At 37.2% G+C, this 26,423-nt stretch overlaps 1 protein-coding gene across 1 annotated transcript in view; it reads right to left on the bottom strand.

Annotated features, from left to right (window-relative positions):
* Nucleotides 1–26,423, bottom strand: part of kcna4 (potassium voltage-gated channel, shaker-related subfamily, member 4) — a 141,425-nt gene that overhangs the window by 42,143 nt on the left and 72,859 nt on the right. The gene's annotated exons all lie outside the window — the stretch shown is intronic.

Raw genomic sequence — 26,423 nt, 5'->3', positions numbered from 1 at the left:
TCCTGTTATAAACACAGAGGAAAAAAAAAAACATTAAAAAGTTGTCTAGCTATGGCAAAAGGCACTCCACCTCCACACTACTGTCAATAGTGAGATACTGTCAGTCTCTCACCTAAATGTTTAGGTGGAGTATTTTCATTTTGTCTCAAGTTGATCATGTTTCTAAGTGTATTAACTAACAAATGCTAAATAGGTAGTGCCAATGTTATGGTCATGAACTCAATGGAATGTAGCGTTCAGTAGTTCAATTCACAAAATTTTTCCTCCCCCAAAGGCAGGTTCCCCAAATGAATTCAGTCCTTACCTATTACTGCCTGTGACGGATTACCTGCTTCACCCTTGGTGCTCTTAACGTTCTGAAATTCAAAGTACAGAGATAGCCTTTGAAGTCTCTGGGGTCCATGATAGTTTGTAATCTGCCATCCCTCTTGGGGAATACACACTTTCTGCATTTCACCCTTTACTCAAAGGAAGAGAAGGCCAGATTCTAGGGCCTTTCAGGACTACAGGGAGGACCCATTGTTCCCAAGGACTTTGTCAGTTGCACAAGTTTATCACTTGTCCCCTGGGCTTAAATGGCCGATGCCACTATACCTGTTTTTCTGGCTTGGATATGAAATCTGCTCTGTCAGGTGTCCTGAACAAAGATAACACTTGTGTTAGCCAGATACAAGCCCAAGAATATTCCCAAGGCAATGTCAGCCATTGATCCATAACTGTACATGCATTATTATTATTATTATTATTATTATTATTATTATTATTATACATTTCATTTATTAAATGCCTTTCCCACATTCAAGGTGCTATGCAGTGCAATAAAACCAAGTGGATGTCTATGGAATTCCACAGCTTTGGGGCTACTAAATTAGAAGCCCTAACACTCATGGCATGCATAGTAGTAGGACTACTAGGTTTCCTTAAATCAAGACAGCTATAAGAGGCAGACTGAGGTATAGTAATGAAGGAGCTGATGAACCATGAAGAGGCCTGTGTGTGAGAAAGAAAACCTTGAAATCAGTTCTGGATCTTATGCCAGGCCAGTGGATGTTACAAAGAACAAGGATTTATTGATTCTTCTTAGAGGTGTGAGCTCTAACAGCAACATTATGAACCACGTGTAACTGTAAGAGGAGACAGGTAGGAACTCCTGCCAACACAGCATTGCAGGAAATGCACAGTAATGCAGGGTTTTATAAATGTGTGTTTGCATCTGAAAGGAATAGAAATGGCCTGAGCTGTGGATCACATTCATAGGCCTTTCAATATATGGTTGAAATGTGAGGATAGACTAAAAGATGACACTAAGATTTGTAACAACAGGGTAGAGACTGTGATAGAATCTTCATCAATAGCTGACAAAAAAGTGCCTGCCTTCTTGAGAGGTGCCTCAGCGCTAATAAGAATAAACTCAGTCCTGTCACAATTCAGCTACAAGAAATTGTGTTTCATCCAGATTGTAATTTCTCTCAAGCAATTTACCAGGTGGGATGTATCCATATCAGAATTGGGTTTTGTTCTGATGTGGATCTGAATTTTGTCTGCATCTATTAAAAACTAGCACTAACAGATATGAGATTTCCAAATGAAATCCAGCATTTCCCCTTAGAGAGAGATGGGTATAGAATCCATCAGGAATATAGCCTTCTGGTCATATACTGCAGTCCTAATTATGTACAATAGGCATAATTTGTCCACGAACAAGAAGAGTAAACAGGGTAAAGTTTATGACCACGGTTGCGCCTGAGAAAATCAATATGTTGAGTAAAATGTTCAGATTCACTCTGCAGCAATTTGAAATTAGATGCTTTAATGCACTGCGTAACTGCAATGTGTAACACTGTGTTTCATCAGTTCTTAAACTACCTGACAGGACAGTTGAATAGACCGGAGTACTTTGCTTTGCAGTTTATCAATTGTTGCCTGAATCTCATGGAAGATGTCCCATTATGTGACTCTTGCACACAGGTACCATGATCTGTTGCTTTTGCAGAGGCTGGAAATGGCGGGCAAAATGGGCAAATATTGAATACTATTTAATTTCTGCTGCCAGTTAGGTCGAACATGAGAATGTTATAAACAGAGGGTCAGTTGAGGTGAATGGTTTGGAAAGCCACATGCGAATGTCAACCATTTTATCTTGGAAATATCTTGTGATAGTGCACAAGAGTCAGATGTTTGCTGGCTTTGATCAGGCTGCTGTCTCTGCCCCCCCCCCCAAACTGCCTCTCCCCTTTACAGCATCATTCTAATCAATAATTTTCTTTTAAGTGATCCTGTAGACATTTTGGACAATTTCCCAGAACTGACCCTGTCTAATTGTGATCTAACGGCATTTTAACATGTTGCTTAAAAGGGCTTATTGGAGGGAAATTAGGACAGATACAGTATATGAATTCAAAATCCTCAAAGCAGAAAATGTGAGAAGTCAGTGTTTCTGAACAGACTGCATACTCAGCAGGTTGATCAAAAAGCAAAACTTTAAACAGCATGTCACCAAGATGATGGGCACATCTTTTGAATATAGGCTTTGCATTTACAGCTGCTGCATACAGATTAATTATTAATTGCATTGACCTGAATTATATAATCATTTCATTACATAAATAATCACGTTGTCTGGAATATCAGCTCACATTTTAAAGCCATTTTTCAAAACAAACCTCAGGTGAGCCCATGGTCTTAAATGTCAAAATGTCAGAGATACTTGCTTTCATAGCACAGTTAGGAAATTTGTAAATCATGATACAATATTGTTTTCACTCTTTTTGAGGTCAAAAAATTGTAATATCAAAACTGGGAAAAAACCTAGTTGAATAATTTACCTTTCTTTAAATGTCCAGCAGAGGGCAGGCAATACAAAGTCAACACACCTGCCATTTGTTGAGCTGTATGTGTATTGTGAGGTTCCATTTTAGCTGATTAATGAATCAATACGTTTTGTGTGTATGTAACAACAATAATCAAGAAATTCTTATACATTTTTGGCACTGCACCTTAAGGAAAAATTCAAGCAGTGTTTTACAAATTGCAAATGTTGGATGAAGAATGAAATGTTATATGCAAACATTCATTCAGCATATATTTGCTAGGATTTCTCTGCTGATTGTAATACTATGATTCTGTAATGCTGTTGCTGTTCTGCCCCTCTTGTTTCTATTGCTGTGCTATTGGAGACAACCCCTTTTGTTCTGTTACAACCTACTGTATTATGTTAGCACGGCTTAGAGAACGATTTGTAGTGCAATACAAAGGAATGACTGTGAAGAGAGTATTGTAGAATATTATAGAACATAAGAAGATAGTCTAGCTAGTTTTCACTATAAATTATACAAATGAAATGTTTCAGTCATGCACACAGGAATTGTACTATTATACTATGAGGATAACTGAGGACAGTGCTGCTATAGTTTCATGACACAAAATTCTGAATTACAATGAGAAAGAGGCTGGAAAGTAAGAACAAGAATGAGAAAAAAGCCAGAAAAAGCAGTGGATGTAAAAATTGTGGAAAGGAAACAGCCTTATTTCCAGTAGTGATCTTTGTTTTAGTTTGTAGTTTTCATTTAGTGAACCTCAAGAAGGTTTGTTTATTTTATCCTTTGAGTGAATCACCTTGCTCCCCTACAAATAATCATCTGTCCAAAAACTGTGATTTGCGTCACGCTGCTTTCTGTGTCCTCACATTCCCAAACCGTCACAGAGTGCATGTCACCATATTGATGACATATACTATACTTCCTCTGGATTTCATATATAAATATTTATACTGTGTTAATATCTTATGAATATTTCACCAAATCCCACATTTATTGTTTATTTATACCATGAAAAACTTTCTTTCCTGTATTCAGAACCTATACTTCCATTTACAATGTAATGTTCTGTCTACAAGAAAACAGGACTACATTCTGGTGACCTGGTTCATGATAGGTTTTCCAGGAAAGTGGGGACTGCCTATAAAAGTAACACTATGTCAGTGCCACTAAACATGATCATAGTATTTCAATGTACAATAATGCAGTACAAAAAAAAAAACAAATTCAGGGAAAAAATTCACAATATCAGATTATGTTCTAATGTGCGTATTTCTCATTGCTTCTCTAAACATATTTCCTAAAACAAAAAATATAGTTCTAGAGAAAAAAAACAGGCTGCAAATTATAAAGACATAACAATTATAAATAATAATTAACAAGGAAACTAACACTTGCAAAATTATTACATTATTTATTTAAGATAATCTTAAAAAAAAAAGATTAAAAAAGTTTTTGCAATGTGGTGATAAATAAACAATGCAGTTCTACAGCACAGCATGGCAATTTATAAAAGTCGGAGGCTGGCAGATTTTACAGCTGAAACCCCAAATGTCCTCACTGAGCAAGACAGAGATGACAGTTCTGAGGAGCATCTGCAGGGAAAGAGGGAACCTTGTGGGGAGCCATGGCACAGGGATCCCCTCATCCCAAAAAAACATACAGCAGCATACATTTTTACCATGGATGGTCATTCTCAAATAACGACCAAAAGACCTGAAGCAAGAGCACAGCTCCTATCAGCCCACACTGCCTAATAATCACAAGACCACTGGATTATGGGAAACGGGGGCAGTGTACTGTGCAGCGCAGTCCGGAGTCATTGAGGCATGCAGAGGCTGAGAGCTAGATGATCTGACTCTGTACATACTCTCTGTCCGCGATTGGCTCAGTATGTTGCCTCGGGAGATGATGTCACTTCTCGCTCCTTGCGGCCCCTGATTGTTGTGCTCAGCAGAGGGTCTCCTCTCTCTCCTCTGCTGCCCCTGTGTGCCCGCGTGTCAGCCGCTTGAGGGAAGCACTAGATTACACATGCCAATGTTTGTCCATTCCTATTTGTGAGGCAGTGAAGCCCTTAGCCATTTTGCAGAGGTGGGCATCTCTCCTCATTTATCAGTTTAATCTTCCCTCTAACAGCCTAGGAAGCAAGAACCCAAGTGAAGCCATGAGCCAGCACTACACCTCTCTTTTCCCTCTGTGGTTTTGCTTGTTACCTGTATGATTAAATGGGTAGTCTTATCCATAATTACACAGTTGCCTAATTATCTGCTTTCCTCCATGAGTGCTGTTTGTACTGCAGTGGTCTACCCATGAAAATTTCAGGTTAAGGTTTCAAATATAAATTAACACCATTTCTAGATATCTCTGTCAATTACCTCATTCAGACAAATCAAAAGCAGTATCTTTCTCCATGAAAAAGAGATCTGAGGAATGGATACTTTTATTTTTTAAGACTCTAGCAAGTTCTCTTACAGCAAGAACCAACCCAAATCTGCTGGCAATACATCCCTTTTTCATGAAAACTGTGGTTTTAAGAGTGAGTATACCACATTCATTAGGACTTCTGAATTTCGATAGAATGTCTCTGCCATTCAGATGAATTAGGGTATTTTGGAGTGACAGGTATATCAGCTAATGAGATTTTGATTTCTAATTCCACAAAACTTTTTTTCTAGTTAATATATCAGATCAGTGGGTGAACTGCATACTTCTGTGAATCTGAGAGGACAAATGGAAGGTAAATATTAAAAATCGTTGTCCGTTTGCAAGCTAGCTAGTCACCCTCTAATAAGTCTCTATTGAGATAGTTACGAAACATCTCTTATCAATTCCATGCATATTCGCTCTTTAAACTGGATTTGTTGTTTTTGTTGACTCACTCCTGATTTTTAAAAACCTGTCAATGTGCACAGAGGCCTACTAATTAAAAAGGTCCAATCTGTATTTTAGGCACTAGCTACTCTTTGTAGAAGATGATGGAGTGTGCTCATACTTGACTTTAGTGACATTTCCAGATGTTTTGTTAACTCTTAACTGTTCAGATATTTCTAAGCTGAGACATGGGCAAATTCTGTTCATTATTAATTCCTTTTTCAGGAAAGGCAATGTAGCTATCCAGAAGAAAGAAGCTCCATATTAGTCCACACACCATAAGGGCTCTATTATCTAATGTAACTGAACAGAATTGGACAAGCATGTACTCTGCCTGCACATGCTTTATCATTTCACATTCCTTCATATTTCTGAAGAGCTTAATTATTGAAAATGCCTGTTTATAAAAGCTTATATACATAGCTTTTGATATTGATACAGGATCACCTACTAAAATAGCAAGCATCCTCTAGTCTTCTTAAAAAAAACAATTTCACTGATATCATTGTGATACAGTTGCTACAGAGTTATATATCCTCTTAATTTCTTCTTTAAAACATTATTCCACAGTCCATATGCACCTTGTCTAATGGAGATTTGTGGTTGATTTTGAAGCATTAAGTTTTCAACATATGCTTCTTACTACCATTAGCTATGATTGGTGTGCACTTTGGATATACCAGCTACTTTTTAAACGTTCCAACAGTTTGCTCCCATTCACTGCATTGTGAACATTAATTGCCCTGAAATTCAGTCATCTTGGGGCAGAGTGGAATAGGCAGTCCCCCAAGCTACAAAAGGGTTACCTCCCAGAAGTCACTATGTAACTTGGATTTTGCATACCTATTATTTTATTCTGGAGTCATAAGTTTATATAAGTATTCCCTGACACAAAGTTATTGTGTGATCCATTCATACTGCACCTTACACTGTCTGTGTCATAAATAGAGAAAGTAGAGCTTCTCTGCTGTGCATCTCCGATTTTTTTAATATATATTTTTATATTTTAGGGGGGCTTACCTGAAGTTGAACTAATGTACATCAAGTGATACATAACCCTGTTATTGCTTATAGACGGATTTGCATGTTGATTAAAGAGGAGTTTTCAAGAGTTGCCACAGGACACAAGCAATTGTCTGCTTGTATGAGCATGAAACCACAATGACTGTTTCTTTCCTTTCGATTTTTAATTTCCTGGTTGAATGACACAGTTGCATATTTTACCCAATTTTCCTCACTTCTTATAATGAATTTCTGCTTAGGTACCACCTCCCTTCCTCTAACCTTGCAGCCAATGTATAGTAGTCAAATTTTATATACATACATACATACATACATATATATATTATGGTCATTATGGTCACCAAGACATTTGACCAATATAATGATGTAATGGCCAATAGTGGTACAGTGATCAAATCAAATCTGCGATTTCCTACAAAAATATGAGTCTTTACTTCTGCCAAATCTAACTTAAGTAAGCATAATCAATATAAAGGTTCTGAAAGCCACATGATATATGCCTAAACCTGGACCATTTTACACTTTCTTGCTTATCTTCTCCTCCATCTTGATTGTCCTGCACATTACCTGAGTGTGGCATGTCTGCATAGCCAAAACATCAGTATCTTTACATTTTCACCAATTATGTGTTTGCTGCCTTCAACATGCAAAGTATCATGGGTAATATTTGAGGCTAGTGTTACAGTTTATATGTCAGTATGGCCACACCATGGTATGGGAGGAATGCACAATAGTAAGAACATGTGTTCTTTTTTCTGAATGATGCTGTACATACTTATACTTACTATGCTATAGTACAGTGTAAAAAAACAGGCATTTAAAAAAAGTCGCATTTATCTTAAATCTATGTCTGTTATAGAATTCAGTTGTTGCTCTCATTTTATTTTCACAGATTGTATGATTTGTACATGTGATTACCTTGGTGTTTTTGTACACTGAAAGGGTTTTGGTCAAGATTTCTGCAAGAGATCAGTTGTGTCGTATTAGGAAAAATACATGTTCAAAGGGCCTGAAATTTGGATTCAGGGATTAAGTGAAGGCATATGAAAAGAATTTCATTGTGATATACATTATGCAATTCACCATCCACTGAATGACCCTTGAAGCCCAAACCATCAACAAAAGCCTCTCTGCACAGAGTATAGCCATTATGTTATAATGCATAGATACAGATGAAAAATCACATAGTATTAGAGCCCAACAAGTCTGCATGTGTTCTGAACTGTTTTGCTCTGTAGCCTTTATGTTTGTCTATTTTCACTGTAAATCTGCATCCTTCACCTACTCAAAAGATGGTGTGGTTTCCATAGCAACTGCGGCACAAATTGATGACAGGAAAACCTCCACTATGTCACTTTGGGTATGATCTTCCAGGGTCACTCCCCCCTGCGCCGTGACCATGGGACACTCCGTTCTCCGTGTGCTCTTTTCTCACAGGGTGGGTGATTAGATGCTCCAATCCATGGGTGCCGCATGCGGTGCTCACTGTCAGACTCTTATTTCTTTCCTTGCATCATTACTTCACGTATGACATGTAGGTTAGAACACAAGTAGCCAAAGAAACTAAATCTACATGTTCACATCAACAAAGTTTTTTTTGTTTTGTTTCTGGTTGATTTTTGAGTTTGCACTTGATTATAAAGATGGAAACAATGGTTAAACAATATGATTGTTACAATGGCTAACACACAATTTTTAAATTCTAAGTGTATTTTTCAAAACAATTAGCAAAACATATCTGCTCTGCAAAACAATTTATCCACATTTACATACAAAATTAAAAATCCATAATTCAATCCAAAGGCGCAGTTGCACTTCTTTCACAGTAGTCCCTCATTTACACAGGGTACAAAGGTATTTTTTTCAATACACATTATTGCAACTGAATTTGTGTAAACATTCTCACAATTATAAGACCTCATGAAATGTGAATAAGTATTTGCTATGTATATGAAAGGATTACAACGTGAAAAAGGGTAAGACTTCAGAGACATAGGTTTGGATAATGGAATTTAGTTTGAAAATATTACAATATTTTAAAATGTTACAACACTGATCACAGTGTCACATCAGCATATGATATGATGATTGAATTAGGAAAGCTAATTTATTAGTACCTCTTGGTAAGTATAGTCAAAACCTGAGAGTATTTCAAAATGCTATAAACAACTACGCAATCTTGTGAACAGTGATATGAAAGCCTTGCATGGGTAATGTAGAGATAGACTTTTGTTTTGTAGAAAATATTTCACTGTTCAATATTCCTGCACTGTAACCATGGCCAACCTTGTGTCAAACAGGAACTTTCACTTTAGCAGTGGTACAGGTTTGTTGGCAATTGCCATGGGTGGTTTCACATACTGTGAAATATATCCCAGAGTGGTGGCATTTGTGGTCAGGGAGTTGTTAAGAATAACCCAAATCCATAAAAGTGTAAATCACTTCTAAATCTGTTTAAATCAATACCTGATGCCAGGAAAGCTGGAGCAGGAGTACAGGGGGGATTGCTCTTGAGGTTTTTTTGACTGCTGTCAGTCCTTTCAGCTGTCTCCAACAGTCTGGGAGGCTCCAGGACCTGGGACAGTGGTAGCCTCACCTACCCAGCTGATGCTGATTACTAAGCAGTCCTAGTGTGGCTTGTTGCCTTAGTTAGGCCTATTACAAAGGAGACCTAGGAACAGCCTGGAGCTACTGCCTGTTTTTTTTTTTTTTTTTGTTGCCATTTTTGCCAATTGCCACAAAATTTGCAGTGATTTTGGTTGGACTGAAAACGTTTTTTCCTTTTGCTTTGGTTCAATGATGCAACCCCAGAGTAGAGAAAAATAAATGTCATAAAAGTGGTCATGTTCTTGCCCAATGCAGTTATTAAGTATCTCTAACACACAGTAATTGATACTGAAGATGTCATTTGCATGATTAAAGAATAATTGATCTGATGATTCCACTGATGGACCAGAGTTTTAAATTGCTGTACGAACTAACTACCAAATCCCTGCATGCACTGCACAATAGTGGTAATCATCAGCAACTTATAACTTGGCATTTTGCGATTAACATTTCTATGACACAATTTGGCATTCCAAATTTAGAGAAAATGGGAAAAAGTCAATGGGCCTTCCAAAAAAAGTAGCAAAAAAACATTCCACCTACCTGTTAAAAATGCATCTCTGCATTAACACTTACTGTACAGTGATAAAGAGAAAGATTCATAAGTCTAAGATCAAATACCTTATTTAAATAATGCTTTCCTCTGTAGACTCTGTAAGGTTTACACACTCACTTGCTGTGGTAATCAGTACACTGAAGGTGTTGAACCTTTTGTGATGGGACAGAGAGGAAAAGGAGATTTTTTTTTAAATGACAAAAATGTTTTATATTGAACAAAAAGAAGAATATAAAAATTATGTTGTACTTTTCCTGCACTTATGCAGCAAGTAAGGTGGACCAATCTCAGGGACACTACTCATACTCTCCCACGTCCAATGGTTCTGTGAGCCCTTCATCATCAAGTGGGTAAAAGGTTCCTGTCCTTGACAGTCAATCTCAAACTGCCCCTGGCTCGCAGAGTCCCTCTCTGTGCTGCACCATGGGCTGCCCGCCAAAATGAAAAAGCAAAAGTGAAATGCTAATCACAAAACGGCTTCACTTTGTGATGTGCTATTTTATACCAGTTTACAACATGGCCATTCTGTGCCAAAATGACAAGGCAGATTCAAAAGTTTTAGAAGAACTGCAAATGAGCATTATTTTGTGACATGCACTTTTTTCTTTGTCTCAAAGTATTGCTCTGCACTGAAGCATTCACTAACCCAATAAACCAATTAGGAGACACAATATTTATAACCCTCTTGCATCCCACTATGCTAGCATTAGTCTATGCCTCACAAGAATAAATCAAAAGAGTAAGTATAGGACTATTATTTGTGTATTATTTGTTAAAACTTCAGCCATAAAATTTAACACGTTATACCATGTTAAACACATTAAACAAAATAAACCTGTAGATTGTCAGACACCGACAAAGCAAACTAGAAACCTGGATGAGAAGATGGCTAGCTAAAGGATGCGTTGACCGTATCTGTCTTTGCAATATTAGGATTTATCGAGTGGTCTCTCTCCTTCCCTTTCTCTCTACAACACTAGAGTGCAGTGGCTAACCAACTGTCTTCCTTTCTCTCAAAGAACAAGATTTTTGACAACTTCCAGTCTGGCTTCAGTGCTGGCCATTCCACAGAGACTGCCCTCTTCTCTTTCACTGAACTGTTCAATCAGCTACAGTGCATGCCCACTCCTCAGTCTTGATTCTTCTGGACCTTTCTGCATTCTTTGATACCATGGAACATGCTCTCGTTTGGTCTACCCTTGCTACATTGGGTATCTCTGACACAACTCTTATTTGAGTTCAGTTCTAGCTCTCTGGATGCTCTTTCAGGGTGTCCTGGAATGGTGGTTTGTCAAGACCCCACAGGCTCTGTAGTTTCCCCCCTTCTCTTCTCTCTTTATATGCAATCTCTTGGCTCTGTTATCTCCGCCCATGGCTTTTCATACCACGTCTGTGCTGATAACACTCAACTTTTCCTGTCTTTTCCTCCATCTGGCATACATGCCTCAAATAAACCAGACTTCAATTGTACACTGAGCTCCTACACTCGGACCCCAGTGATGACACATGGTGTCACCATCCTCCTCATCCAGCCTCAGTTCCACTCTTGTTCCGATGAGTTATCAGGGAACCTCTCTTGCTGGTCACCTCCCCTCCACTTATCTGGCAGCAGACTGCTGTTTGTCGCCACACTAACACAAGGACTCACACGCAACAAGCATTGCTCTGCTACAAAATTTTTGAAAATAATAAGATGCCCTGCAGCTCCGGTGAACCAGCCATAACTCATCTCCCTGCTACTCTGTTTTCCCTTTTCTTGGTTGCTGATATTATCATAATATTTGAGTTAAATTTATTGATGTAGAACAAACATAAACCCAATGCTAGAGGATTGGTGAGTGGCCTTAGGAGTGTGGATGTCTTTCATTTTGTCAGTTAATTCTGTTGCAAACAGACAACATGTATAAATATTATTAAATTACATTATTGTGTTCTTTATTTATAAATTTTAATTTTACTCTCTTCAATTTTACTCTCTTCAGGACAAGGGCTATCCAGTTTAGAAAATCAAATCCCAGCACGCTTTTAATTTATCTGTACCTGCTCCATTTGGAGACCATGTACCTCCACCTGCTGTTTGTGCACAAATGGCTCTTTATTTGCTGATTGCAGAGGATGTACACAGGAGATCACTATAGACAATGATACTGAGTGGCCTCCTTAAAAGGTTTTAGTATATTGATGACAGCAGCCACAAAATTCCACTGATGGTGTATGAGTGACCCTTCCAATCCATTTCCATGATTGCTAATGCCCCGTTGTGCCCCAACAACTAAACAACAAGCATTTTGGAGTTGAAGTTACATCTTTTTGGCACATTATGCACCAGAACATTACTAGAGAGACCAAGTTTTTCCTGTGCGTGATGTAGTTTCTAATTTTTACTGATAGATGAAATGCAACATGACAGATGTTGTATTTCTCCCCTTTTTATTGTATTGCTAATTCCTTCACAATGTTTAAGTGACTCTGTTACCATTAGGTGTATTATATAAGCTATGGACATAATAGATGTGTAAACCCCATCAGTAGTCCTCACCATATTAGTTGCATTGTCTCGGACAAATGCACTGATATATTGCCTTCAACGTCAGGTATGTATTCACTGTGAATTTACATGTCCAAATATAGCTGGTCAATACACGACACCTGTGGGTAACCTTTGTGGTAGGGCTGTCATAGTTGAAAAATTGGCTAAGGATTTGAAATATTGTCAGATCTTTATGACAATTTATAACTGTTTAAGAATTTACTGCTGGCTTTTTGTTACATCAGTGCCACTTTTCTGATTTAAAAATGCCTTTTGTGACATTAGTGCTGCTTTTTGTGAAGTACAACCACATGCTTCTTGTCATGGTTTTTGGCTGGTAGTTTGAGATGCACAATTGATGATGGTCTGGGGGGCATTGCAACAAAAGACTGACACACAGCAGCTGGTTCTGTGGGAATAGGATATGCCACACCTGTTCTTCATTTCAGACAGGGCTGTGCTGTCTGAGATTACACTACAAACATCATTTCTTTTATTCTCTGAGTCCGAGTCTTTCTCCATGACTAAAGAATAATTAAATAACAACTAGATAAATATAGTTAGATATTAGAGAGTAAGAATGTGATTTTTATACAAGGACCACAGCAAACACAGCAAACAGCTATATTTGGATTGAAACAAACTATGAACATATAGTTCATTTGGCTAGTCCCAGAGCACATCAAACATAAATACTTCATGGGATAGTTTGGCCACAGACGTAAGGACAGACTCTCTCTAAGCATAAACTACCTATTTGCTCTATTTATGTATAGGTTGTCTGATATCTTATGAAATCTGATACCCCTCAATCTCACCATAATTGGCTGGGTGAGCAGCTGTGAAAGGAAATTCAACATCTTGACCAGAATTACCATTATCCTTTTTCCAATTCATTCTCCTTTGTCTCACAACACTTTCCCTTCTTGTTTTCTCACCTGCTGCTCAACATTGTCTTGGAGTGAAAATTGTACTGGTGATGAGCTTTTTCAAAGAATCCTAAGGAGTAATTTGTCTCAGGTATACTGCTTGTCTGAAATTTTGGCAAATGACAGCCTACCATGTCCCCCTAGCTCCAGTAGATGGAGACATTTTAGGGTGACATAGCACCTGTCCAACATTTGAGCCCATGGCTCCTTATAAAACCATCCAGCATTGGTATGACATGATGATAATCCAATACCTATTTGAGCACAATAAAAAAATAAATAAATAAAACACTAATTTACTTGCATTTGTTTGAAACTTGTGAAATAATGTGATTTTTATATTTTTGTACCATTTACAGTTTCAGTTTAAGATCTGATCTTGACAAAGAAGGCTTATACCCTGCCTTAAAAGCATCCACTGTATGTGCCTACACAACCATCACAAGCTCCCTTTAAATATTTATTTAATGATTTCATTCATTTTCCTCTTGTATACACCTGCAGTAATCTTATTGCTTTAATATGAAGGATAAGGTTTTGTTCTTTTAAACATGAAATCAGTGGGGAAAATCAATTGCTTTTTTATGTGTCACTGGGAGAGAAGGAGCCAGAGTAGCTGGAGCAGAACGTGTCCACTTCCATTTATCACAGTGGATTTGGCAACGGGCTGCCATAGCTGTATCCAGACACATGCCATACATTGCAAGGGTTACCAAGACTCTGATATGTTATCCTGAGCCAGGTGTCTACAGCTCACACAGTGGGGCAAAATTCAGCAGCAAGCAAAATGATACCCACATGGGCACAAGGGGGGTTGCAAGCAAGCTGTGCAAGGGCCCTGGGCTGTATCTGTCCTTCCATATGACTCACTCCACACACAAGTCCTGGCTTAAACATTCTAATGAACGTATTCAAATGAAGCTCAATTACATCACAATCACAAGACGAGACCACAGTCTTAGTCAAGCTGTCTTTTGCATTACTCTTATGTAAGTGAAGGAGGAAGGAGGATTATACTAAAAAACAATGTTCAGTTCAGGCCTGGTCACTAGGACCAGTTCTTGGGAGAGGTATTTGACTGTCATTGGGTACTGGTGGCTCTGTTAGCTAAATAGAGGAAGGTTTCATAACTAAATAAAAAAAAGTCTTCACAGCTAACTTAACGTCTGCCTGAAATGTCTTCAGCAATTAAATACAAGGTTTACATTCTGAGTCCAGTAAAATCACCGTTTTGGAAATATAACAGTAGGTGGGAAAATATTTAGAGTATATGTAATTTTGCCATTCAAATAATAGTTAACTCTTTGGAAAGATACAATGGAGTTCAATGGCAAGGCCTCAGGCAAATGTTCTTCCAAAAAATCCCTGAGTTGAAAAGCTATACTTTTGGTTCTCTCTTCAGGTGAAAGGTATCATTTACAATGTAAAATACTGAACTCTTGGGCTTTTAAGTGCTTTTTACTATTTTACATCTATGTCAATCAATTGTGTCAACTTAATTGGGCAGAGGAGGCATGAATGAGCCCTGTATTGTAACGCCAGCTACTAAAATGTCTGTATGTGAATGAATGTATATGGAAATGAGGTAGTATCTCTTTCTAAGAGAAGCTGGATGCTACAGAGTATTGTGGGATTTAATGTATTCAAAAAGGTGGTGCGATACAAATGGTCTAGAATGACCAATAGCTGATGAATTCCACAATTTTCCATGTTAAAAGTGTTATTACCTTAATACTTCTCCTGTCTTGGAATACTACAATGCTTTCTGCAACAACAACTGTGTGCTGATTGCCTTTTCTTTGAACAGGTAATTGTACAGTATTTTCTTTTAAGTCTTTTTTTTAAAAATTAATGCAATAAAAATGCAATATAGTTCAGTGGGTTGATAGACCTAAAGATGGTTATTTAGTTTTGTTGTATTATATTTTCTCATATTCTATGCACCTCTTAATTGAAAGAATTTGTCTGCAGAATACTCTTGAAAATCATTATTATCTTTGCTTTGTAGTTTGATAACTGACGCATTAAGTTCTAAGACACAAATCCTCCAAAGACCCTGCAAAACCTTACAGCATTAGGTAAATTGACTATAACAGGCTGAAGTGTGGTGCTTGTGGCTCAAAATCTGCAAAATTTTGTTCAAGAGGTTGTAAAGAAAAACCATTTACAGGAAAAAAAACAGTGATCTGGGATGTAATACTCTCTGGGGAGAGATTCAATAATTTGCAGCTTTTTGTTCACCTGTCCTGTGTCACTACAACGCTGAATATTTATGCTGTACTTTTTGTAAGTATACCTATACATTTATACAATATTAATATCTTATGAGTATTTTGTGAGTGTGAATGTTTATTGCATATGTAACTTTTTTGTCAGAAATTCCATTTCTAGCAGCCCATGCTCATATGCAACCTTACATAAATGAAAAAATGAAATTCAATTTGAAACAATACAATTTACAAAAGGATTTCCAATTCTTGTATTTTGTCCATCATTTCTAAGAGAGGGTAGTTATCACAATCAATACAAGAAAGATATATTATGGAGTTCAAAATCTTTATACTTTAGGTAAATACATTTTTTTCATCTGTATTTCTTGCTGCATAGTTTAGAACCAGTTCATGAAATTGGATTAACCAGTATAAGACAGCAGGTATCAATTTGACCCAGACAGCAACCTTTATGTGCATCACTCTTCTAGCTCTTCTCGTAGCAGTTAGACAGCAAGTTGAGGGAGATGGAAAGATTGACGTGTGTATGGATGATTTTATCTTTGGGGATATCGTAATGTAGCTGTAACATTGACAGTGGTTTGATTCCCAGCTCCAGCTGGTTAGCTCTCTGCCTCACCAACCCCTGCTCACTGCAATGGAATTAAACATTTTCACCAAAGCATGCTTCCTCCAAACCATCTGTACAGGGAAATTGATCGTAGTAATGAATTGGCAAATGCTGTTGTCAGATTTCATAATCAATGCATGGTTTGTGATACCATTTCATTCCTGTCATTTAATTTTTCTTCATGGACATGTAAACTTGGACAGATGTGGAGATGTTTTGAATCTTTTTTCCTGGTGGTTGGATTTTCCTGGCTGAAGGCTAAAGCTGCCTGAGGCCTGTGTGCTGTTATGTGGACTGCCAGTTGACTGCCCTATATTTCTTATGTGATTGGTGAGTATGTCAGATGCATGGAGATCCGTGACAGACTAACAGTCACAATCATTCCAGCTGTTTCCTTATGTGCCCTCCAGCAGTCCAGTCATGCCTCAATCATTAATTTCATGAAAACAATCTTAAAATAGACATCTTGTCTATATGCATTTTTGTTATGTATTTATGTATTTTTGGGAATGAGACATTCGTTTTAATTAATGCTAAAACTTTTGCTGTACCGTATACAAGCCCTTGCTTGATCATTTTTGATGTCTTAGTTATACATATGGTTCAATCCACCTAGCACCTGGCTGGGTGGTTTGGTGTTTTCTTTCAAGTACTAGAAAATACAGCAGTACGAATTGAAGCCTATTGGGTTCAGATTCATTTGCTGACAAAGAAGTGAACACAGTTTTGATTGGAAATTAAATATCTAAAAAGAACACCACAGTCGTCTTGTAAAATTATATTCTACATTATTATTGATATTGCCTTGTTTTAGTCACCTTTTTGTGCTATGAATTCTTTCCAAAAGCAAAGTATTTTCCGCAAACAGATGAAACACTTATTCTAGCTAGGTTCTATTTTTGCTGCTTTCAGGCAGTGAAATCATGATATAACACACATTAAAAGCAAGAGTATAGCACACAAGATGTCTATATTCTCCATAAAGACCAAACCAATGGTGCACAGTTGAAAATTGCACTGTGAAACCAATAGAGTTCTGGTTCACATATGCTGTAGCAGCAACTGGACTAAACAAACAATTGTATCTGCAAAGTAATTCAATGACAATTTAATTTTCCTGGTCTGAAATGAAGCAAATGTAAAAAGAGCAATGAGTGATGAATAACTTGCTAGAGAACTTCTTTGTGAGGGTTGTAAAGCAAACAAACAAGCATGACAATGCCATCTGCATGTTCTGCTTAAATAAGGATTAATTACGTTAAGAATATTCCTTACATTCCTTATGGTTTTCTTTAAGGTGAATGCACATTCATACATCTTGTATACTGTGGTACAGACATCTTTCAGCTTTTAGACAGTACAGATTGACCTTTCACCAGCTCATTATTTTTGCTTATTGACCTGGTGAAGAGGCAGGAATTACTAATAATTCCTTAGTGGTATTCATGACTGGAGTGCCCTGAATATATGGCCTTAGTTCTCAAAGAAAGGGAATCTTTCACAATGACAAAAATGCAGTTTATGAAACCCCCAAAATAATAATACAAATTCAGCAGCTGAGGGAAGCAGGGGGGACACAAACATCTTAGTCACCATAAAAGCTGTCAGTAGCCTGGGAGAGCTCTTGTTTTAGTCCAGGGAAAATATAAATTTTCTTATCAATTTAAAAAAAAAGAACTGCCATGTTTGTAAAAAAAATCTCATATAACTCACAATGGCATCACTTTTTTATGTTGTACCATATTTTTTAGCAGCACAGGTGCTTTATGCCTCTTCATCTTGAACTACCTTGATCTGTAATATTGCCCTTATCTGTCTCCATTTCCAAACATCCAGAGCAAGGTCATTTTTTGCAGATATAGAGAGATGGCAGAATGCATTCCCGCATTTGAATGAGACTTTGATTGCTGTGGACTCATTATTGGAATCACAAAAGAATTTCAAATTAGCTTGCTTTATTGCTTTCTAAAAAAAATACTGGCTCCTCTCTGCAGATTCATACTTTAATAGAGACTAAACACAACACATATATTTATAAAATTAAGGTTGAATTAGCATCATAATTCATTCCCAGTCCCTTGGATACTCGCCCAGTTTTTCATCCATGTTTTTTATACATGGTCACTGCAGAGGTTTTTCCATCTTCCTACCACATGCTGCATGCTGAATGCTGGAACTGTTGTCACCTAATCTAAGTAGGATCTATAGGATATGAAAGTCAACATACAACCCTGAGTGCAATGTAAGTCCTGTGTACATGCTGCTGAATCCTCATGTGAATGAGTAACCTTTTTTTGGTTTTGGCTGTGTTTGATGAAAACAGATAGGGTATCGACTCACACATTGCCATTATGTCTAAGTACTGTGTAATCTGTTGTAAGAATGTAAGAATTACTGATATGAAAATAAAGTCCAAAGTGATACTGGCACATATTTTCCTACTCTCAGAGGTGAAATAGTTGACATAGCGACAAAAAAGAAATCTGCAATGTATAGATGAAAACTACTGCCTTCTTGTCTGACAATAGCTTAATGTCAAGAGGTAGTGCAGCTCAGAGATTGGGCAGTCTGAAATATGTATTTTCCATGACGTTAAAAGAAATGTAAGCCATCATGAATAAGTAGATAGAAAATAAATGCAAACCAGCAAGACAGAGATGACTGAGACAGTGCTTTGGAGCCTACACAGTATCAGTTATGAAGGAGATACTCAAAAATTAATTAAATGATTTTTGTTTTGTTTTTGGATGAAATTATTTCAGTACATTGACTATACCATGTCATTTTACCCTGCATGGTGCCAAAAAATTTGAATGATGACAAATTTAACACAAGGTATGTTAATATTGTTAATTTTTGCATTTTTGAAAGATTTTCTTTGCATGTACTCCATATCCTGTCATGTTCTGTTCAGTGATTGAACAGTGGACATTTATGAATAAAACATGAAAAAACAAACATTACAGTTTAGAATATGAATGTAAATTTCATCCATTCAATTGTAATTCTACTAATAAGAATAAACTAGACTTCCCTCAGCAGCCATTAACATCATAGGAGCTGCTGCATCAATGGGCCAGTGACAGAAATAGACAAATGTGCTGAAGAGGGGCTACACCCAGGCAGATAAAGGATGATTATAAAAATCCCCTGAGTATGTACGACTTTGACAGCCTGCTTCCATGGCACGTGCTACCCTGTGAAAGACTCATTACCTCGGTGGGTTCCAGGCCAGAGCTTGATAATATCAAGGGCAGTGAAACCAGGCAGTGGTGATTCCTACAGACAAAATAGTGAAATACCACAGAACTGGTGGGTGGGCGTTTTTAAAAATTATTTTTGGGGCGAATATTTTTGGTTGGGAAAGCTGTTTTTAGTGTACATTGATACTTACAGTTAATGAATTAATCTGCTGTACAGAACAAGAGAGCAGACAGGCAGATATGGGGGGTTGGGAAACGTTAGCCCATCGCAGAGGTGTAAAATTACACATTGAAAATGCTTGTTACAGTAATTGAGGTGTTATTTTGGTATTATTTTCAGCATTTTTCAGCATTTCAACTGATGATAGTTTTACTTTTAATCAAGTACATTTTGAATCAAAGAGTCTACTTTTTACTCTCCTATTTGTAAAACCGAGTCCATCACAGTTTCTTTGGTGCACACAGCACATCCCAACCAGTGCTACACATGCTCAATATTTCATCATGGATCAGCACCTGTACACAGATGATAACTGGAGCTACACCATTGTTCGGGTTACTCTCCATGTAGTCATTTTAGCAAGTCAATGACCAATCAAATCAAAATCCAGCACAAAATTTGAGTGATTCCTTGTTTTCTGCCCCTGATAGCTAAAGACAGTTGTACTCAGTTCACTATAGTTATAGTTATACTTATATCACTATAGATCACAAATTGACTGTCCATCATGCTAGTGGAGGACATGGGGGAGGCCCCTCCAAAGGACAGAGAACATAAATATCCCTGGCTGTAATGTCCGTGGTGTCCATTGAGATATCAGCATATAAGATTTCTTACTCTGACCTGAGAATACATGCAGAGGTAGATTTAAAATGTTTTATTAATAATTGTTTGAGAGGTTGCAAGCTAGCTCTAGCTAGTTTGTTATCACAACAATAGCCACTAGCTAGCTAGAACAGCTAGTGTATTCACTAGTGACTACAATAACTGGCAATAAGGTTAGATAGCTAGCATGTGGTAGTGCTGGATAGGTTAGCTAATGTTAGCCAAGGACTCATAAAAATTTGGTTTGGTAGTGGCTCGTTAGTTGCTCATGCACTGTAACTCTTGCTATTCTGTGGTACTGATAGCAAGCTAACATTGCTTTATTACCATGCCTCAGATTCAAGGGGTTTGTAATAACATGATAGCTTGCTGGGTACATGACTGAGATAGCTAATGAAACTAAACATTTTGTGTTTGTAGGCTCTTGCTTTTTATAACACAGGCCACTGCACAGGACAGCTTAGGTACTATGAAAGAAATGAGCTTGAGGAGATTTGCTCATGATCGTAAATGTTTCCAAAAATGTAATACAAAAATATTTATACTTGAGTATTATTTAAAAAGCTTATTTTTTACTCTTCCTCGGTAGTTTTTGGGATGAATATGAATTCTCTCAATGTAAGGGGTCCTACATGGTTTTCAAGCAGATGTCAGTAAACAACAGGATTGTATGCAACAATCTCCACCTGCTGATAACTGCAGTGTATTCAGATATCTCTCATTTTTTCATTAAGCAGTTCAGTTGACATTGTTAGGTTGCTTTGTGGCTAGCAATAAAAAAAAAATCTCCATTCATATCTACAGGAACCCTCTAGCCCTACAATCTATTTTTTAAAATCTACTGATTCAAAAATGTAATTTGGTATTACTCTGTCATAATATCAAACTTTCCTAATTTTATATGAGATAATTTGGTCACTTAAATAAGCTGCAAGGATGTCAAAAGGACAAAAAAATCATAAATTCTTTGGGTGTATATTTTTAATAAAAAACTAAATCTGAGGAATAACTGCCCCTTGTAAACTGACAAGGAAAGGATAATGAATCAAATGATCTCCCCATGCAAGGCCATTGATAGGAGCATTCTATAGAAATCACATGTAAATAAATCCAGATTTGACAATTATTTTCAGTCATGATATTTTTCTTATGATTGTAGAAAATTGTAATTACAGCTGTTGGCATTATTAGCATGATTGCTAGATTTATATCCATACATTTGATATTTATCATTATTTATCATATACCATATTTTAGCATACGAGTATCATTCTAGCATATCAGCATGAATACTGTTGTTAGCATCATGAGTGTAATATGATTTTTAGCATGATTATGTATTCTTTTCACTCATCATGAATAATTGGTTTATTTGGATGTCAGGTTTGATTTATGCACAGTAATTGCTTGGACATCGGTTCCTGAACACTCTTTAGCTATGGGTGCCAGCATAGGCTGACTTTGTTATCTCAAGGTCAACAGTTCAAAGCCTTCTGAAGGATGTGTGAAATTATAAACGTTTGTGATAAAATGTGGAATGAAGTCATTACACTTTGTATATAATCCAGTCCACATATGCATACTGTTTCTGTTGAGTCATTTGTAGATGTTTCTGCTCATTGGGGCCTTAGGGTTTTTTTTTTCTTGGCCTATTCATTGCTGCTCAGTCATGTATAAAAAAAAATTAAAAATGCAAGAATAGGAATCATGATAAATGACACCAATAACAGAAAAAAACTTTGGCTGTATAAGGACAGCATAACAATAATAACATGATGTAGACAGGCAATTGTATTTCACAATAAATTCAGTGCAATTTCAAGATAAAACTAGTGATATGATAACAGACATAACAAATTGCTCCTGCAATAGCAGGATCAAATTGATGAAAATCATAGCAGGATGATGACATGATGATAACACCATGGTTATAAAAGCTTTTTAATTAAAACTTGACATGATACTGAACTGATGGAACAAGGCTAATTAAAGAACATCTGAACCAGGTGAGGTATGTTTGAATTGTCCACAAAAGTTAGTAATCACAAAAAATACCCAAAATTTCTCAAGTAATGGCATGCAGCCACCAACAGATGGTGCTGAACGGCTGACATCAAGTTCTGTGATGCCTAAAAAGACAAAGCATCCTTCAGACTTCAGCTGAATGTTGATATGCCAGGACAAGCGTTAAGCAGTCAAATCCCCCAACACCCGTCTGCAACATATTGCCATCCCAAAATTCACAGGGCCCTTTCTGTCATGCATGCTGCCAGAAGGTGTCCTTTACAGACTGTGTCAACAGAAGCAAGGGTTTTATGTCACTGAAATCACAAATGCACACCATAGTGATGGAAAAATGTGACGTCTATACGGATAATATACATTCTTAGGTTTGTGTATTTTAAGCACATTAATTGGCATTTGTTATTTGGATGCCTGTGAGGATATGATGCAGCTGGAAAGATATTAAAGTAATCCATTAGTTGAGCATGTGCACAGTTATTTATGGTAATTACATTCACATTACACTCAAGATTCAAATCATGGCCCAAGACCATTGTTTTGATCTGCTTGCCTGGCTCAATAAGGTATTTTTTACCTTGCAGAAGACTCTAAGGTTTGTGCCAGATGCTACAATCAAGACTGTACAGTGCACCCCTTAAATAGTTAAAAGTCTCCATCAGAATTGTGTGTGTTAACATGCAGTGATGATATCCATTAGATTATTCAGCTACAGCATTCCAATGTAGGTCAGGCTGATTCACGCGCGAGTCACCATCGCAAAACAACGTCTGTCCAGGCAGAAGTCTTCCTTGTACAACAGTTGGCAGGCGAGAAATCTGTCACTCTTTTGCACCTCTTGCACCCAAAGGAATGTCTCTGAAAGACACTTTGTACCCATACTGTTCATTATTTCTGTTAAAATATTCAAAAATATACTTCTGTAAAAATCTGATTCTGATTCATCCTTTTTAGCTTTAAAAGTTGAAATAGTGATAAAGTCTCTGTTAGTAGCTACTAAAACCTTCCTTGTCTAGGAATTTGCCAGGCATACAATGTAACTGATTGCCTCGTTTTGGGTTTTTAACAAAAAAATGGGGTCATAAACAATGATAGTAAACATACCGATAGGTCTTCATATATGAGATTAACAGTGACAGTTATACAGTTTCTTGGCTCTATGAAAGAAAATAACATTTTTGGCTAAGTTTGATTGTGGTTGAAGCCATTCTTCAACAACCAACATAATGGGGTGATGAAATCCTCCATGAAATTCTACAAATTGTACTTAACCACTTATGTACTGATCTGTTGGAATGCGAGGTTTGCCATCCAGAAAAGTTAAACAGCATGCTGCTATGTCCATAAAGGAATTAAACCCTTCTCAGGGTTTCCTTCAGAGATAACCACAGTGACCCCGAAATCCTTGATAACGTCTAATTCTGTAGCATCTAACCTGATTTAAACAAAGAATGGGGAAACACCTTCAAAGGCTCATACAGTCAGGCTGAGCTGGCTGTGTCCTTCAACAGAGCTTTACTGGTCATATCAAAGGTATCGGTTTTCTAGTCTGTTCTGTTCTGTTTTTATAACAGGTGCAATGTGTGCTCTGCCCTTTTGACACTGCTAGTAGTAAGTGGTTGCACACATGCAAACGCTGAGTCTGCCAGCATTAAGTTTGGCCGTCTGTTCACGCACCACACTGGATCATCTGGATTTACCCTCTGCTATGCCTGACTGTCAAATATTGGTCTAGTCCATAATGGCCACGGCACATCAGAAAGTCCATTATGGTAATGCTCTCAATTTCCAAATCACTGAGACACTAGACAGCTATGATGCCCTTTTATAGCATTTGAGAATAGCCACCTGATTAGTATGTTATTTTTATTCAACACCATTCCAAACCAGTAGATATTTACACTGACCCAAGGCTCATAGACATGTATGGATTCTGTGGAACACCTTATTGGTGAACTGTCACCTCAGACAGCAAGCATTTGTAACCAAAAGTGCATGCTCACCCAGATGTCAGACCAATGTTTGTAAAACATTCACTTATTATGGGAGGTACACTTGTGTGTGCACTGATCTATGCCATCGACAACCTGGCTATCCATACTCATTCAAATAGAACATATGGTTTATGTGCAAATAATCTGTGTTATGGTTCACTGAAAGCTTTTGATATCACTATCTCTGAATAACAGATACATTTGCAAATGTGTATGTACCAACTTATGGAAAACATATGATTTCTGCATATGAGTAACTCGCCATTTTGTACTCTGAAAGCATTTTGATTTGGAAGTCTACATAACAACACAAGTTAGTATGGTCATATTAAAGTATTACCCAAAGGCTATTGAAACATCTTTACTGAAATATTAATGCACTGTATTGTTTGTAGAATGAAAAAAAAAAAAACTATGAATTTGTTTTGGAGCTACTGTATTTTCACTGAAATACTGAGGTACGGCACTTACATAGACAAAAAACAAACTTTAAACAAACTTAAGAAAATGTTGTTATGCTATGCTACCCATGCTAATAACTGCAATAGTATTTTGTTACTTTAAATTAAGGTCCTCTTCAAGTTGCTGTCATGACTGTCAGGCCAGCAATAACATAAGTCAGCTACATACAGTAGGTTAAATAAGGTAAATCATGATCATCTGTGAGCGCAGCTACAGGGGGTAGACAAAATTATCGAAATGCCAAATAATATATGAATATCTATAATAATAACTAATATAGAGTCAGGCTGTCCTTTGCCTTCAGAACATCCTTTTCTGGGATACTGTACAAGTTGTACATTTCTAGTGAGATATTGAATCATTCTTCAAAAATGAAAGCCCCCAGTTCTTTGAGTGATGAAGGAGGTGGAAATATACTCTGCACTCTGCATTCCAGAACTTTCCATAAAGGTCTGATGTTTAGATCTGTTGAATGGGGATGCCATGGAAGGCATTTGACTTCACCCTGATGTTCATGAAGCCACTCTTGAATCTGTTTAGGTGGGTTTTGGACTATGGGAACATCTTTAGGAAACAATGTTTGCACCATAGGGCGTATTTCATCATTACATTACATTGTTATTGTCATTTGTCATCCAGAATGGCGTGTTCCTTGCCCATAATCCTACCATGCATTGTAATAATCAGACCCAATGACTACAAGAGGGCTGTCTGTAACATAACAGATCTACCATCATGTCGGAAAAGAAGTAATACAGGTTGAAGGCATCCTCTTTGGCTTTTTCCCAAATATAAACCCATTTAGTTATATGGGAAAAAATAAAAGATTACTTATCAGACTATACCACTTTGTTCCACTTCTCAGAAGTCCAGGTTTTGTGCTCATTACGTCATGTTTTGCATTTTTACACATTGGCCTTGATTACAAGAGATTTCTGAATCCTTAACATAAATATCAGCTTTGTCAAGTTCATGGCATACAGTTTTTGTTGAGACTGGGTCACAGAGGTGTAGATACAGTTCTGTGGTAATTTTTGAGACTATTGCTTGGTGGTTTTCAGAAACTATTCTATTGTCTGGTCTATTGTTTGTCTTTCCCTGTCAGTGAGTTTCGACTTGCAACCACTGTTCCTCTTTTCTGATGAAGTTGTTCCTTGTTTGGCATATGCCACCGTGATTTTCAATACTGTTCCTCTCGACATGTTAAATATTTTTGCAGTTTCTCTGAGTGACGTATCTGCAATTCAGGCAAAATATAATCTGTTTTTGTGATATTCTCTGCCATTGTTTTTTTTCTCCGCACACTTGATCTTCCCTCCTTATCAAAGGTGGCAGCAGCATTTAAAACTCTTGCCTTCATAATAACTGTAGGATTTACTACCGTTCTCAGTACTCTTTTAAAAATTGCATGAAGGTTCATTTTCATGTGAATTGTGGATTGATTTGGCTCTCTTCTAATCACTGGTTGATGATCAGTTTATGTAAGTTCATTTTATGTAAGTTTTTACACCTGTAGAATTTGTTCATTTGAAGGATACAGCAGATAGGGTGAGATTCTCTGTCACCATCCACGTATGCCTGCAATTTGATAAGTAATATCATCTCTTTATGAATGTACACGTTCTGAATGATTGGATGCACTGGAGAGAATTTCCAAACAGGAATGTGTGTAACCAGGGAAAATAAAAGCAGCAAATGACATGAAGATGTGATTGATTGCCTTGTCTATTTGATAGCATCCTG

This window comes from Megalops cyprinoides, chromosome 13 (assembly GCF_013368585.1).
Source record: "Megalops cyprinoides isolate fMegCyp1 chromosome 13, fMegCyp1.pri, whole genome shotgun sequence".
NCBI lineage: Eukaryota > Metazoa > Chordata > Actinopteri > Elopiformes > Megalopidae > Megalops > Megalops cyprinoides.
The sequence above is the reverse complement of the archived record's forward strand: the minus strand, read 5'-3'. Positions and strand labels throughout refer to the sequence as shown.